Source organism: Camelus bactrianus, chromosome 13, assembly GCF_048773025.1.
Source record: "Camelus bactrianus isolate YW-2024 breed Bactrian camel chromosome 13, ASM4877302v1, whole genome shotgun sequence".
NCBI classification, from domain to species: Eukaryota; Metazoa; Chordata; class Mammalia; order Artiodactyla; family Camelidae; genus Camelus; species Camelus bactrianus.
The window spans coordinates 13,417,855-13,432,914 of NC_133551.1; the positions used below are offsets into that span (position 1 = coordinate 13,417,855).

General features: G+C 41.6%; 1 long non-coding RNA gene across 1 annotated transcript; it reads left to right on the forward strand.

Moving 5' to 3' along the window:
* The first annotated feature begins 3,357 nt into the window (after positions 1–3,357).
* On the forward strand, positions 3,358–14,993 carry LOC123619253 (uncharacterized). The gene is made up of 3 exons (XR_012511548.1): positions 3,358–3,608; positions 7,706–7,828; positions 9,870–14,993. It is a non-coding gene; the product is annotated as an uncharacterized LOC123619253 (long non-coding RNA).
* Positions 14,994–15,060: the final 67 nt, after the last annotated feature.

Genomic DNA, 15,060 nt, shown 5'->3' on the forward strand with positions numbered 1-15,060 from the left:
ATAACGTGTCAGACACAAACAAAATTGGTGCCCTGGCTATCAGTGTGCTCACTATGTACACCAGTGCATATTACTTTGTTTCTCTATATCCTTATCTCAATACAACATACGTTTTTGTAATAATAGTATGTTATCTGCAGTTGATTGTTTTAATTTTTTTATACCATACTCCTCATAGCAATATTTGTGATAAAATCCCTGGTCCTATTAAACATACTTCTCTCATGGAAGGCTTTTTTTTTTTTTTTTTTTTAACGTTCTTCATGCCTCTTGTGTGACTAACAAGGATTGCATCTGGGCTTATGAAAGCCTGTTTCAAAGTGTAGATTCCATAAACTTCTTTTTTTCCCACTATTTAGTGTTAAAATGAAGTAGTAAGGACCACGAACCCATCTGACAACCTATTTTAAGATATCATGATCCTGAAATACAAATGTAAAAAGAAAAAGCATTGTCTTAGCCCAGTCCCTTCCATTTCTGCCTCTGTGTAATATTTTCTCAGATTGGTGGTGTTGGTAGACTGTGGTTTAAACTAGTCAATGCAAATTCACCTTGTAATTTCCTTTGTAATAAAAATCTGTTCTTTCTCACCTAATCTGTAGTTGAGTGTTATTCAGGTTGTTGCTTTGTGCTCCTGTTAAGGACATAGGAGTCAGAAGAGCAATAAATACAATCCACCATCATCTACTTTAGATACGGGTTTTAAATGATTTTTTTCACATTAGCTTAACATAAATTTTACAGAACACTGGCTATCATCTTGAAAAAGCTGCACTCTACCTTTTCAAAATAAATTTTTTTTGGAAAATAGTAAATAATCAGAACTTCCAACACAATCACGGCCAATGGCCAAACACTAGCTAATGTTCACACCAATACAGAAGAAACCTGGATAAATTTATAAATGATATGAATTATGTTTTCAATGCAGAGAAAGCGACTGTAAATTAAACCAGTCCTTTGAACTTCTTAATGATGATATTAACAATGGCCAGTGATAATAGACATCATTTATTGATTACTACTTGTATGCTAAGCTCTTAATATAAATTAACACTAATCCTTACAGCAGCTCTGAAGACACATCATTGCTATCTTGCAGGTGAGGAAATCAAAACTGAGGAAGGTTATGTAACTGGCTCAATACCTCATGTTGGAAAATTAGAGTTGGAATACAGAACCACATCGCTCTGGTTTCAGCGCCCAGCTTCTTTGAACATCTTGCCCCCTACTGCCAAGCCCAGCAGAGCTAGCCCCAGATATTTGGAAAAATGTAAACTTCCTAACAGAGCTTACGTGCTCCCTGAAGGACTTAATTAATTCATAACGTTTTTCTGTGGGCAAGTCTTTTTCTTACAGATATTTGTAAATAGAACCCTAAATACTGATTTTTATGGATTTTTTCCCAATCTTCCACACTGCATTACAGTATACATTGACTTCTGAGCCACCCCCCCCCAACTCCCACAGTCAGCACTGATGACCTGCTCAGTTAGCCAGTCGTTACCTCTACCTAAGCTTGAAAGGACAAAGGCAACTGTGGGAACATTTGGCGGAGCAGGAAGCTTATCTTCTCATTTCTTATCTTCAGCATCTCTCACAAAAGGTCTGGCTCTAGATGCATGGAAGCTTTTTACACAGACCTAGAGCTCTTTCATTGTTAGGACCCAAGCCTTCCAAGCTGTCTGCCTCGGTGCCTGCAGGGGTGGGGGCAGAGCCCGCGCCCACCTTGCAAGATGTGATGAAGGGATGAGTTAACGTTCAATTAGTTGATCAACTTCTCAAGCAGAAAGAAGTGAAACAGAACAGTGCTCTTCCCTCAAAAAGAATGAGAATGGTAAATAAACAAAACGCCTCACCACTGGCTGTATTCTAATGGAGATATTTGCATAATAATACAATTAATAGCAATAATAACAACAATGACTATCACTCGGCATTCTATTATACTGCAGAGGCTGGCTCAGATGCTGTTACATACATATTATCTCATTTAACTCTTAGACAATATGGATAATATTTTTTCTCTTTTAGAGGAGAAGAGCTTGAAATTCAGAGAAGCCACTGCTACAAAGAGCAAAGCTACAATTTGAACAGAGGTTTGTCTTCCTTTAGTCCACATGCTTTTCCAAAATACCGAATGTGGAATTTCTCCAGGAAAATAAGAGTTCCCTGCATCTTTTAAAATACCAGTTATTCTTCACATACTTTTTGTAATTACACATTTACAGCAGTTGGATGAATTTTTGTAAACTATTTAAATACTTACAAACATACTCTACACCAAAGTTATTTTGCTAAAATTATCAAGTTTACGCCCAAGAATTGGAATCCAGATATGGTAACCACTGGCCACATTGTTACTGATGGGTTTGTTTCATGGAGGGGTGTGTGTGTGTGTGTGTGTGAGTGTGTACACACATGCTTCCCACAATATTAAGAGGGCTCAATTCTTGAGGTTGATGATTATTTTCCATTTATCTCCATGCTTAAATGAAGAAGAAAGTTCTCCAGATACATCATTTATAAAGTAAGCTAGCTTATGCCCTGTTTGATGAAAGACAAATTGAGAAACACTTGCAATGTTGTATACAGGCATCAGTTTTGGGTGCTATCTGTTAGAAATGCATGTAACCCTATTATGCTATTATCCAAATAAAAGACGGATACGGAGGGGAAGCATCAAATACTAAAAACAGCTTGTTCGTTCCCTAAATTCACTCTGGAAGATGTCTCCTTTCTGGTTTGACTTCTTACTACCACCTCCTAATTTAGCTTGTGTTTATGTAATTATTTGTCTATTTCAGAAAGAAATTTACCAGTAAAATGACTAATTTTTAAGAAGAAACCAAATATATTTCAGAGACTCTGCCAATGTGTAATGTCTTCTAACACCGGCCAAAAATAGCAGTAGACTAATTTTGAAATAACTGTTTTCTCTGCAGAATTCTCGATGCTGTTCTCATTTGCCCTCCTTTTTTGAATTCCCCCACCTCCAAACCCCCACCCCGGAAAAAAAGAAAAGCTAGATCACAGTAAATTTTGGCGAGAGATGCTATTTGCATCATTTTCTTAGAAGTCACGTGCTTTGGATTTCCTCTTGTTTATGATATATTAAAATGCCTTCCAGATGTTTTTAATTATAAAAAAAAAAAGTTTTCGAGAAAGCAGAGTAATCCATAATAAAATTTCCTCTTTTTTAAATGGCCAATAAATTAGTATATTCCAGCTTATCAAAGTGCCCCGTGATTCTGAGGACGACCTCTTTAGAGAAGGTCAGGCACTGGGTTAGACAGCTCGACTTGGGCAGACACAGAACTTGACCAAGAACACTTTCAGTTCCCGGTTCCAGCCTGAGGCTGCTCCCCGCCTGGGGCCTAGCCCGATGGCAAAGCCCACTGGCTGGAATTGTTTAAAAGTCCCCCGCAAATATAAACACCTCCCCAGCGTTGGGAAGATGAAAGAAACAGCGTACTGATATTGTATGTGCTGACGCTGGGAGGAGAGGCGGCGAAGGCAGTGTTTAGCTGCTGTTGTGCGGTGCTGAGGCTGAGCCCTGTGAAGAGGTTTCCGTTTACTGCTGTTGGATGCGTGCCCAGATTGCCATGGTAGGATTTGGGAAGAAACACAGTAGGGAGGAGAGCCACAGAGTGGTTTGGGGGAGCATCCACGTGGGACAGAAAAGCAAGTACATCTGAAGACTGTGTTTCCAGAAGTGAAAAGATTGGTCTCTGGGGAACAGTTGGGAGCTCCCCCAGACCCCAGCCTGGCCCTCTCCATTTGTACTTGAAGGTGACTGTCTGTTCATAGTAATTTTGTTTCAGAGTCACAGTAAGACTGTAATCTGGCTGGAAGAGAAAGAGAGGCAGGGCAGGGCGGGCTTTGCGTGTTGTTTTGAACTTAGCAAGGGGAATAAATGTGTTTTTCTTTTCCTAATGTTACCGAAAAAGAAAGGGCTTTGTGGATTATAGACATGGTGGCTTTTTAAAAGTGTATCTGCTAAATATCTCTCATGTGGGAGAGACTAGGAGCCCTTTAGGAAGGCGAGATTTTGTGACTCATGGTGAGAATTCAAAGTTGAATGGGACATGGCCTGGCCTCACTTAATAGAGCATTTTCTGATGACTGACCCTGTCATCACTCTACTCCACCTCATCTCCTTGTTTGTAACTTGAGCATATTTGCCAAATGTGTATAAGTGTGTTCATGATGGCGGCTTTAGAGAGGTAGACCTTCAGAATTGGTGTCTGCAAGAAGATGGTGCTGGAGGAAATTTTAAGTAAACGAAGTCCGGCGATGTGACGCATGCAGACTAGTCAGGGAATCCATATTTACTGGGCTCCCACATTATACAGAGCAAAGAGAATCCTAGGGAAGGGAGAAATTGAAAAAAGTTTCAGTTTCAGAGTGAATGGGTCAACAGGGGAAAGTTATAGAATTACTCTAAAGATCATCCAGCTCAAAGGTTAGGAGATTGGAATTTGCACAAAAGAACTTGAAGGCTGAATGTGTCTTAAAAGACAGAGGGAAAAAAAAGAAAGATCACCAATGGGTCAAGGACAGTTACCTTGCTAAGGGCTTTCAAGACTTGGCTTTTACAGCCATGCACAGAATAAATACCAGATGGGGCCCAAATGTTACTATTTGTTTCTGTGTTCAGAATGTGCCTGTTGGTACCAGAACAAATGAACACGATGTGGGGTTGTCTATTAACAGTAGCATCGCCTGTAGTGATGATGACACTGCGGGAAGAAAGGAACTGGTTGAAAGAAAACATTACTAGTGGCCATCCATGATGACCTCTTGATGCAATGTGAATTAAAAACCTGGAAGAATCTTTGGGGAACATGTCGCATCTGGGAGAAGAGCAGGTCAACAAATGATACCACGTGAAAGGGGGCACATTAGGGGACTTCCATCCCCACTGAATTGATGAGGCTTTTGCAGTTACCAAATTGCCTCATCCCAATGGATGGAGGTAAAAGGATGGATTGAGTGGCTCAGGAACTCAGTTTAGCAAACATTTATTTCTAGCTTATTATGTTGTAGGCAGAGCTCTGGGTGCCGTTAAAGACATAAGGTCTACCAGTGACAGTGGAGCAGGAATCCCCCCGGCTCTTCTAGACAGAAATGTGCCGGCTGAGCAGGCTTCCACTGATGGGCATCTCTCCTAGATGCTGGGAGCCTACTCATCATCCCAGCTTTCATCTTCAGGAGGAAACCAAGTGGAGCAGTGAGAGAGAGGAAGCTCCCAGCCCTTTCTCCTGCCAAATCCACAGAGAGAGACATGTCCTGGCCACAGCCCTCTCACATACAAATGACATTGCCCACATTCCCCTGTTCACGGTTCTTGTCCTAAAGGGGTTTGTTGTCTTGCATTCCAGGTATGATCTGCCCAGAGGTCCCTTGCACACAGCCCCAGGCTGGCTCTGTGCTCCCTTCTCCCTTCCTCCCCACTTGCTCTCTCCATCCTGGGCACAGTGGCTTTCTCGCCACTCACAGAGCACAACCAACGTGCTCTGTGCTCTGCTATCTCTGAGCATCCCTTTGCTTGTCTGCTCTTACCCCAGTTATCTATGTGACTCACACTCCCACCTTCTCAAGTGTCTGTTAAAATGTGACTGTCCGAGTGGCCTTCCCTGACCTCCTTCTGCAGGAGAGCACCACTCCCCTCCTGCCACCCTTCATCTTCTTTGTCCTGCTCTATTTGTCTTTAGATTATTTATCACCTCCAGATAAACTATGTAATGTTTAGGCCATTTCTCTGCTTCTGCCCCTTGAATGTAAGCTCCATGAAAGCAGGGTCTTTGTCTCTTTTGTTCATTACTAGTCTCCCAAGCCTAGAACAGTGGCCAGCTCTTAGGAGGTACTCGATAAATATTTGTTGACAGTATGAATTAGTGCCCAGGAAGAAGCACAAAATGTATTTGGACCACAGATGAGAGAGAGAGTGACTCTAGCTGGAAGATTCATGAAGGGCTTTGGGAAGAAGATGTGTGTCTACTAAACGCCCAGGTTAGTGGTGGTGAAAGACTGCATCGGATGACTCATAATTAAGTATCTTTCAAATTGGGTTTTTGTACACACACACATGCAACTGTGTTTTAATTATTATGAAACATCCAACTAGTTTCTAAAATAGAGGACACCCAGTTAAAATCGAAGTATAAGTAGGTCTCATGCAATTTTTAGGGAAAACTGATACCAACTATTTCTTCATTGTTTATCTGAAATTTAAATTTAACTGGGCATCCTATATTTTGACTGGCAATCTTATGCTATAAGGAACAACATAACAAAGGAAAGGTGTATTTGATTCTTAGAACTCAAAATTCAAATAATTAATGCAAAAAAGACAAAGTAGGGGGATGGGAAGCCAGAATTCATTCAGTCTCTGATTTTTGTAGCTTTGGGACAGGTTAAGGGTATTGATATTACAGTCACACCACCAGATGGGGTTTGATTTATTTATTTTTTCATTTTAAAATCATTCTTGACCAGATTATTGTAGTTTTTGAGAAATCTAAAATGTATTTATTTTAATGTTTGTTGTCGTTCACAATACTGTCTCCAAAATTCCACAGAGAACTTTGTCTGGAATGATTCACAGTATATCATGAGGGTTGTTTGGCTTTCTTGATATCTTTATCAAATCTAACTTCCAATTCAAAGGTATTTATTTGGGGCTCATTTCTTTAGTGCTAATTATCGGCATTAATGCTGACAAATGATTCAATTCACTTTTAACAGATTGTAACTTTAAAATGATAATTATATTGAAATTAAAATAACCATAAAATAGTTACCAAGTGACTTATAAAAAGTATTTCAGATAAACAGGAGCACGGCTCAGGTGATACTGACAAGAGCAGGAGAGTATTCCAGTTTAGCAGCTAAAGAGATGTTTTTATGAGACTACAACTTTGGAGTTGTAAGAGTCTTGATGACTTTTTCAAATTATAAATTAATTTTTAAATCATTAGTTCAAATTTTGTGCATAAAGCAAAGAGTTATTAATATTTTAAGTTGCACTATCTCAAACTGCCTACTTTAAATATCACAAGAAATGCAATGGCCTTATAGAGGACCTCAAAAAGCTTAGAAGGACTTTGGAAGGTAATATGAGCAGAAATCAAACACTTACAAGAGAATGTATTCAGTGCTGTCAAGTTCTAAAAACCAAAAAAAAATTTAAAGAATGGAGAAATCATCCTGAGATGGAAAAATTGGGAAAGCTTCACCAAGAAATGGGGGCTCCATGTGTGCCCTGTAGGAGGGACTGGGGATGTGTTCTTGCAGAGGATGCTGAAGGTCAGGCCAAGGGAGAAGCTGCATGCACACAACTTCGGGGAGGAAAACGAGAGCAAGAGTCCCAAGAGCCAGAGACGGCACAGACAGCAAGAGAAAAGTAGACACACTTCCCTTTGGAATTGCTGGGACACAATCATGAATGAGAAACACAGTCACATTAATCAGGACCTTGAAGGCCACACCACTGAATTGAGACTTCATGTCGCAGACTACGGATCCATCCATGTGCCCACCCAAGAAAGGGGCATCCTGGGAGGGGTGTCCATTGTGAAGCCAGCTCAACAAAGTTGGCTCAGAGCACCTGTATGCTCTCCCACCCAAACTTAGAGGATGGGCAGCTGGCATTTTTATTCTTCGAGCACTTCTTTAAGGAAAGTCATCTCTCTCTTTACAGATTTTTGAGCTTGTGGGGTTACTTCTACTCAGAATGAAGGCCCACGCACCTCTGTCTGTGGATACAAATCAATACTTAGGTCTCTGAGAATTTCAAGTGGGTTGGCAGCTTTGGGACCAGAAGGTGAGAGACTAGCTTGATCCTGCGTCTTTGCTATAGAAAGATCCCCCACTGACAGCCACAGGGTTTTGGCCGATGTCAAGGCTCTCAGATTAAGCACTAAGATTACTTTCCAAGTATTACTCTCCTTGAGACCAAGCACGCTGTTCAAAGAGATGTCACTTCCTTGCCATTCTCCCCAACCGAAGGGGAAGGCATTTTGGTGAGATTATATTTTTGCCTGCTCATCCATCGGAGAATATTTATTTGTTCATCAGTTTAGTTTATGAACATTGTACAAGTTACACAGGACAGTACCTTCTGATCATTTATTGCCCAGATTTACACTCCGTGACTTGATGGAGAGTTGCAGCTCCAGTGTGGAGTTCGCTCATTCCCTGCGTAAGCAGTTGTGCTGCGATTTACAGGATAAAGACATTCTTTTTAGACACTGTAATTAGCACTTGTCTCATTTATACATCTCCCTTAACATTGTGTCCCCTTTAAAAATATTTTTATTTAAAATGGCACGCAAGGAAATAGCTCGGCATCCGTAAGGGGAAAAAAAAACAAAAGCGACCACAAACCCCTGATAAATCCATCTGTTGAAAACCACAGTACACAAATGAAGAGTAAGTTAACATTATATGTCTTAATCTCCTAGGACCATTGCTCCCGCTTATTATTTCTTGTAGAATATTCAAAAGGTATTTTTTCCAGTAGACCAGCTCCTTTTAGTTCACACCCTGGAAATGCTTTGTTTGTTTTAAATAGGCCCATTATGCTCAGCACCCACATTTTTAGTAGGTCCGGCCGTAGTAAAGTGCCTGGTCTGTATGGTTTTCTTCCTCTATTATTTATTTTGTCTTCTCCAACTCTCCTCTCGAACAATTCATAGTTACCAAAAGACATATTAAGCTCCTCCCCAAACTTTCCCTACTAAATGCAGACTGTGATCCTGTCTCTAGCCGAGCAAGATGCAGTAACTCAACAGCCCTAAGATTTCTTTTCTTAATTCTTAAACGTTTCCCTTCCTCCATCCCTTGTGAGATAGGTGAGAAAAGCAATTGCCCCCACTGCTTAATGCATCACAACTCGGAAACTCACTCCATCCTTGTAATTTTGAATCCCAGCCCAGCCGGCGGTTCCTGGATCTCAGACTCCGAATATGAGTTCAGCACTTTTAGATCAATCACTCTGAACAGTATTTCTGTCAAATGGAAACCTTTTCTTCTTTGGCAGAGAGGCTTGCCCGATTTTGACTGCAGCCCCGGAGAACTGAACCGGCTCATAAATGAAACCAGGGTGTAGGAGAAAAATTAAACTAGATATAATTTTCTAACGTTGTCATTGGCAGCATCCTGTTCCATTTACTTTCGGGAAGATGAAGGCATCTCTGTACCCTGTAGAGTTTTTCAAGCAGTTCCCCCATCCCAGGTTAATGGCTTCCTGCAGTTTGACCAGCAAGGCGCTACTTAGCTGAGGTGGAAACAGAAAGAGGAATGAAATACTCCTTGGGTTCTACTCCCCAACTTAAAAATCTCCCTCCAATAATTAAAATGCTTTCAGAATTAGGTTTCTTTATAAATTTTGCTTGTTATTGCTCTTAGCAGGTTACATCCCCCTCTGAAAGTCTCCATTGTTGGTGGTGGGCTTGGTGAGACAGTACTGAGGCCTCTTGACTTCGACACATGTGACACAGTAGCTGCAAAATTAGCACGCCGGGGTGGGGTATGGCTCAGTGGTAGAACACATGCCTAGCGTGCATGAGGTCCTGAGTTCAATCCCCAGCACCTCTAACAGAAAAATAAATAAATTTTTATTAACAAATAAATAAATTAATAAACTTAATTACCCCCCAAAACAAAACAAAAAACAGAAAAACCCAAAACAAACAAACAAACAAAATCCCAAAACATCTCTTTCTCCATTTTTGCTAGGATGAGTTTAAACCTCAAGCTCTGAAAATAAAGAAATAGCCCCGAAAATGATATAACAGACCAACTGTCTTTGGGACCTTAAATAATAATAATAACAAAATGTTTGTAAATTTTACTATTCACAGAGCACTGTTCTTGACCCTGTACATGCACATCCCATGAGGACCAACCATGATCCATTGTGCCCAGACATCCAGGTAACACAGAAATTAATACTTCCTTTATTCTCAACCTTCAACTGTGCTCTTTATTTCTTATATGTATGGCTCTCCTATTACAAATAATCTAAAATATATACAGAAATAGAGACTGTGAGATTTATTAAGAAAAGCCCATGGAGAGGTGCTAATTTCCTCCACCAGATTGCACTGAAGGATATTTATAAACTTCATTTCTTGGCAGTTTTTATACAATGGCTATGCTTCCTATGTCTTGATTTCTTCACAATGCCCCAAATATTCCCTAAAATCCCTTAGATACCTTGAAATTATCTTATCTATAGACAACCACTGATTTACGGACATTAAACATGAGATTTTTGAGCTCTAAGTTACATTGGAATTGGTAGTTACAGGGAAATGTGAAGAGTGGGGAAGAAAGATTTAAACATACATGGAGTTGAACATAGCTGACAAATTTATGGAAATAATTTTGAAATAAGTACATTCATTCATTCAGTATTTATTCAACACATATTTATTGAGTGTTTACTATTACTGAGCAGTGAGTGCCTGGCACTATGTTAGCTTTTGAAACTCAGCCGTAAGAGAAGCAGACATGGTCCCTGACTTTATGAGTTCAGGACATTGGCCTCTGAAGCAGGAAGACGAGGTCTTGAATTCTTTAAAGAAACATTGCTGGACTCAATTACTATAGAATTCTGAATGCCTAATCTAAATGTGGAGCAGCAAGCAGCGAGCACTAGGAAAGGCCATATAAGAGGTGTGTTTCAAATGACGGGCCAAGAAAATAATACAAACTTTGAGCTACAAAGCACCTTCAGGATCAAACATCCCAGCCTCCTCATTAACCTGAATGAAATTCCTGGTTATGTTCACACAGGGGTTAATGGCTGAGCTGAGTCCAGAACCCATATCTCTTGACATCTAAGAAAGTACCTATCAAATGTGTGCTTTTGGAATATTTTTATAATAAAATTCCACTTCGAAGTATACAGGGAAGAAGGCATTATACATTGAATTGTGCCCCCCCACCCCAATTCATATGTTGAAGCCCTGACCTCCAGTGCCTTAGAAGGTGACCTCATTTAGAGGCAGAGTCACCGTGGATGTAATTTGTTAAATTAAGATGAGGTTGTGCTGGCGTAGGGTGGGCCCCAAATCCAATATGGCTGGTGTCCTCGTAGAGAGAAGAAATTTGGAATCTGACATCTACACTCACAGGGAGAATGCCACGTAAAAACTGGGGTTACACTGTCAATAACCAAGGGACTACCAGAAGCCGAGAGGGAAGCCTGAGCCAGATCCTTCCCCAGTGCCTTCAGAGGAAGCACGAATCCGCTGACACTTCAATCTCAGATTTACAGCTTCCAGAACTGAGACAAGACATTTCTGTTGCTTAAGTCTTGTTGGTGAGGCTCCCTGACATGAATTCCAGGAGACTGGAGGGCAGCCCCATTCAAGGTTTGCCCACTTTGCTTTTTCATTCAATTACTTATTCATCAAATAAATATTTATTGAGCCCTGCTATGTGCCAAACACTGCACAAAACATCGGGAAAACAAAGACGAATAAGACCTGATCACTATCTTCAGAAATATACATGAGTATTCCAGAGTGTTAAATAATTACATTGTTGGGTTCCTCCCATCCCCAGTTTGGGATCCGCTTGCATCTGTGTGGTTCTTTGCCGACAAGCATGATTTACTCCTCCCATTGACACTGAAAGTCTAGATTCCACCTCTATCCTGGGCCCAGCCTCTTCCCTGGAAATAAGTGGAACTGCTGCTTCCCAGGAGCAGTAACTGTCTCCAATCAGTGAGTCATGGGCCGAGGGTGGAATCCAGGCCAGGGACGGTCCCTGAGCGTGCTATGAAACCAGGCATCTCAAACCCACCCACCAGAGGAGAGCCGCGAGGCCAGCGCCGGGCCCCCAGCATGCTTTATCAGGGCTATAAAGTGAGTATTTAAAATTTTAAAGTTTTCAAATGAAATATACAAAAGTTGATTATTTCGCCGTTTATCAACTGTACCCTTCTGCGGCCAAGGGGACAGACAATAAAATTGTTCAGAGGAGGCTTCAAAACTACTTTCTGCCATTTTACTGCAACTTTAAAGAGGAGACGTGGAGCAAGTGCCCCAGGAGACCCCCGGCCGGCGCTGCCACTTCGCCTCCTGAGAGCACATTTGCTTTCCTACAGCTGATGCTGCTGGAGTCAGTCCCTCTTTGCCCTCGCTGTGACCACGCGGTCATGGCTTCCAGGACTGTGTCTGTGACAACCAGAAGCCAGTGGCCTTGCAGGAACTCTGGCCCCCAGACCCATCAGTGGAGCGGGTCATCATTGAATCATCCCTGCTTCTCAATTACCTGTTGCCTTTCTCCATCCCCAAGGGACCCTCTGCCCCCAATCTTTCTGTTCCCACTGACACACTGGCCACGTCCATGCAGAGGACAGTGAGAGTGAATTTAACAGGAATACAAAATTAGGCAAAGGTTAGATTCACCCTTCCATCATTTCTCTTTACGAGGGTGTGAGGAGTCTCACATACGCACTACGGGAAAGGAAGAAAACAAATCTTTCTTCTCCATCAATGTAGAGAACACCCGTGCTATTTATGTTTCTAGAAATCCCACTGGAAAAAGCCTGACAGATGAACCTTTAAGTGAATTTATGAGGGTCTTATTGTCCATGGTTTTTAGTACAGACACTATTTTTCATTCGAGGCCAGCTCCCTTTAAACCTCACCTTTTTATCTAGAAAAATAAAATATAGGCTCATAATGTCCAGAGTAGCCCTTTTAAATGGCAGAGAATGAGCTAAGAGGTCTAGTGCGCCCGAGATCTCTTTAGGGCCTCTTGGCCTTTTTGCATTTTTGTTTTATTGTCTCTTCTCAACTGCAAGAAAGCACAGTGGGAAGCTGAAGTATTTCCCCTTGTGGGCTTATATGGGGCTTCCTGGAATTAAGCCTCTGCCATGGTGGGTACCATCCTATCACCTGCTAGTCTACATAGGGAGTCGAGAGCATCTCAACTGCACTTAAGAGAGTAGGTGACCCCAAGTGAAATACAGAGAAAAACACAGTTCCAGCAAATGGCTATCACAGAGAGGGAAGAGAATTAAGGAACACATTATTATTCAAGTTATGCATTCTTCCAGTTATTTATTCAAACTATTTCTTGAGCACCTACTACGTGTCGGGTTTACATCACCCTAGGGATGTAATGTTGCACAAAAATAGACATGCTTACCATCCCACAGAGCTCTCAGTTTGATGACAGAAAGGCATCGATCAAATAATGATGTAAATAAATTAATTAAAGGGGCAAGTGTAACTGCTGTGAAGGATAATTCTGAGTGCTCTGTGGGCATAAAATGAACCAGTTTCACCTCGTCTGGGGTGGAGGTAGTGATGAGAGGGTCTCAGAGAAGGCTTGCTTGAAAAAGTAATTATTGAACTTAGATTTAAAGAAACTGTAGGAATCAATTAAACAGCTAGAGTTGGAGCCAGGGATGGGAATGGGGTAGGGAGCAATCCAAGCGGAGTGTGGAAAGAGGTCACACATCCTTTGTCAAAGGAAGAAGGGCACACTTAAGGAACTTACCTGAACACCTGGAGAGAAAGGTGTGAAATGCAGCTGGAGTGGTTGGTAGGAGGCAGCCAGTCCATGCGGGGGCTTGGCAGACCCTATTAAAGCTTTGGAAGTGATCCAAAGAGCAACGGAGAGCCGTTGAAAGGTTTCAAGCAGAGAGAGTAACATGAAGAGAACACCATTGTTCCTGCTAAGAGCAGGTAGAATTAGCTGCAAACCCTGAAACCTTCATGCTAGTCCCTTGCTCCACACCCAGCCCAGAGCCACATCTCCTAGGAACCCCAGATAATCCCAGTCTACCATGGGAATCCTAACATCTCCATCTAATTTCATTTTCTTGCACATGGATTGGACAACTTCATATTCCCTGACAAAGGGGATGACAAATCGCTATTTAAAAATGTAGCAATTTGGGCTGCACACCTAGCAAGGTTAGCAACTAATAATAGATTTAGAAAGCAAAATGTTCCATTTGGAATATCTCAGCAGAGCCACCTGCTAAGACAATAGGTAAAACTGTTTCAATGTATTTCTGTATTACTTTTAATTTGCTTTAACAGCCATCCCCAACTTCTAACACAGTATATACGCTAGACTATCAACAATCATCAAAAGTGATAGTAATGTAATTTAAATTGTTTACTTTCAGAAATAATGAGCTAATCTGTAACAACAGAGCAGTAACCACACTTCCATATTACTGGCCAAGAAAACCTGGCTATTTCCCAAATTTGGGTAAATCACACCACAAAGCACATGTTAATTTTGGCTGCCCCTCCCAACTTAACGAAATGTTTATTTCAAATTATCTGAGCTCCCTGCATCCATTTTCTCCGTTTTTCAATTTGGAGGGAGGGCTCTTTTCAAAACTTGAAACTGCTTGCGCCGTTTTGCCTGCTTCAAGCCTTCACTGGCTTTCCATTGTTCCGAGGTTGAAGGCCAAACTGAAACATGGCCACGTTCAAGGCCCTGGGGGCTTCAGCCCCGAAGTCCCCAGCCTCACCTGGCCCTGGGCTCCTGATCACGCTCCCTGCCTGGCACTCCGCAGGAGGGGACACAGTGCTGTGACCAAGTCCCAGCCCCTGTCCTTAAGCTGCATGTGGTCTGGTGAGAGAAGCTAGGCTACAATACATGGATTCCATTATTACTAGGTGATCGGGCAACTTTTTACAGAGTAAACGCAGGGTGCCAGCAGAGCACATATGCCCGGCACGTAATCCAGGCTCCTGGAATCTGGGAGGTTTTTCTGGATTCAGCATCGTATTTACATGCAGCTTTAGGAGAGAAGACCACACAGTTTAAAACTTAATGATATGTGTTCTGATACTGGCCACTCTTTTATTTTTTCCCAAGGTAATCTTATTTCCCAAATTATACTGTGAGCTCCTTGAAGGTAAAGCCCATCACTTACCCTTATATATCCTGAACGTTGTCTACATAGTGCTGACCACATGTTATGTGCTTCTAAATACATGTTGACCAATTAATGGGACAGTAAATCCTTACCTTGGTGTGGGGGGGGCAAGGGCGGGAGTGGGCAAAAGT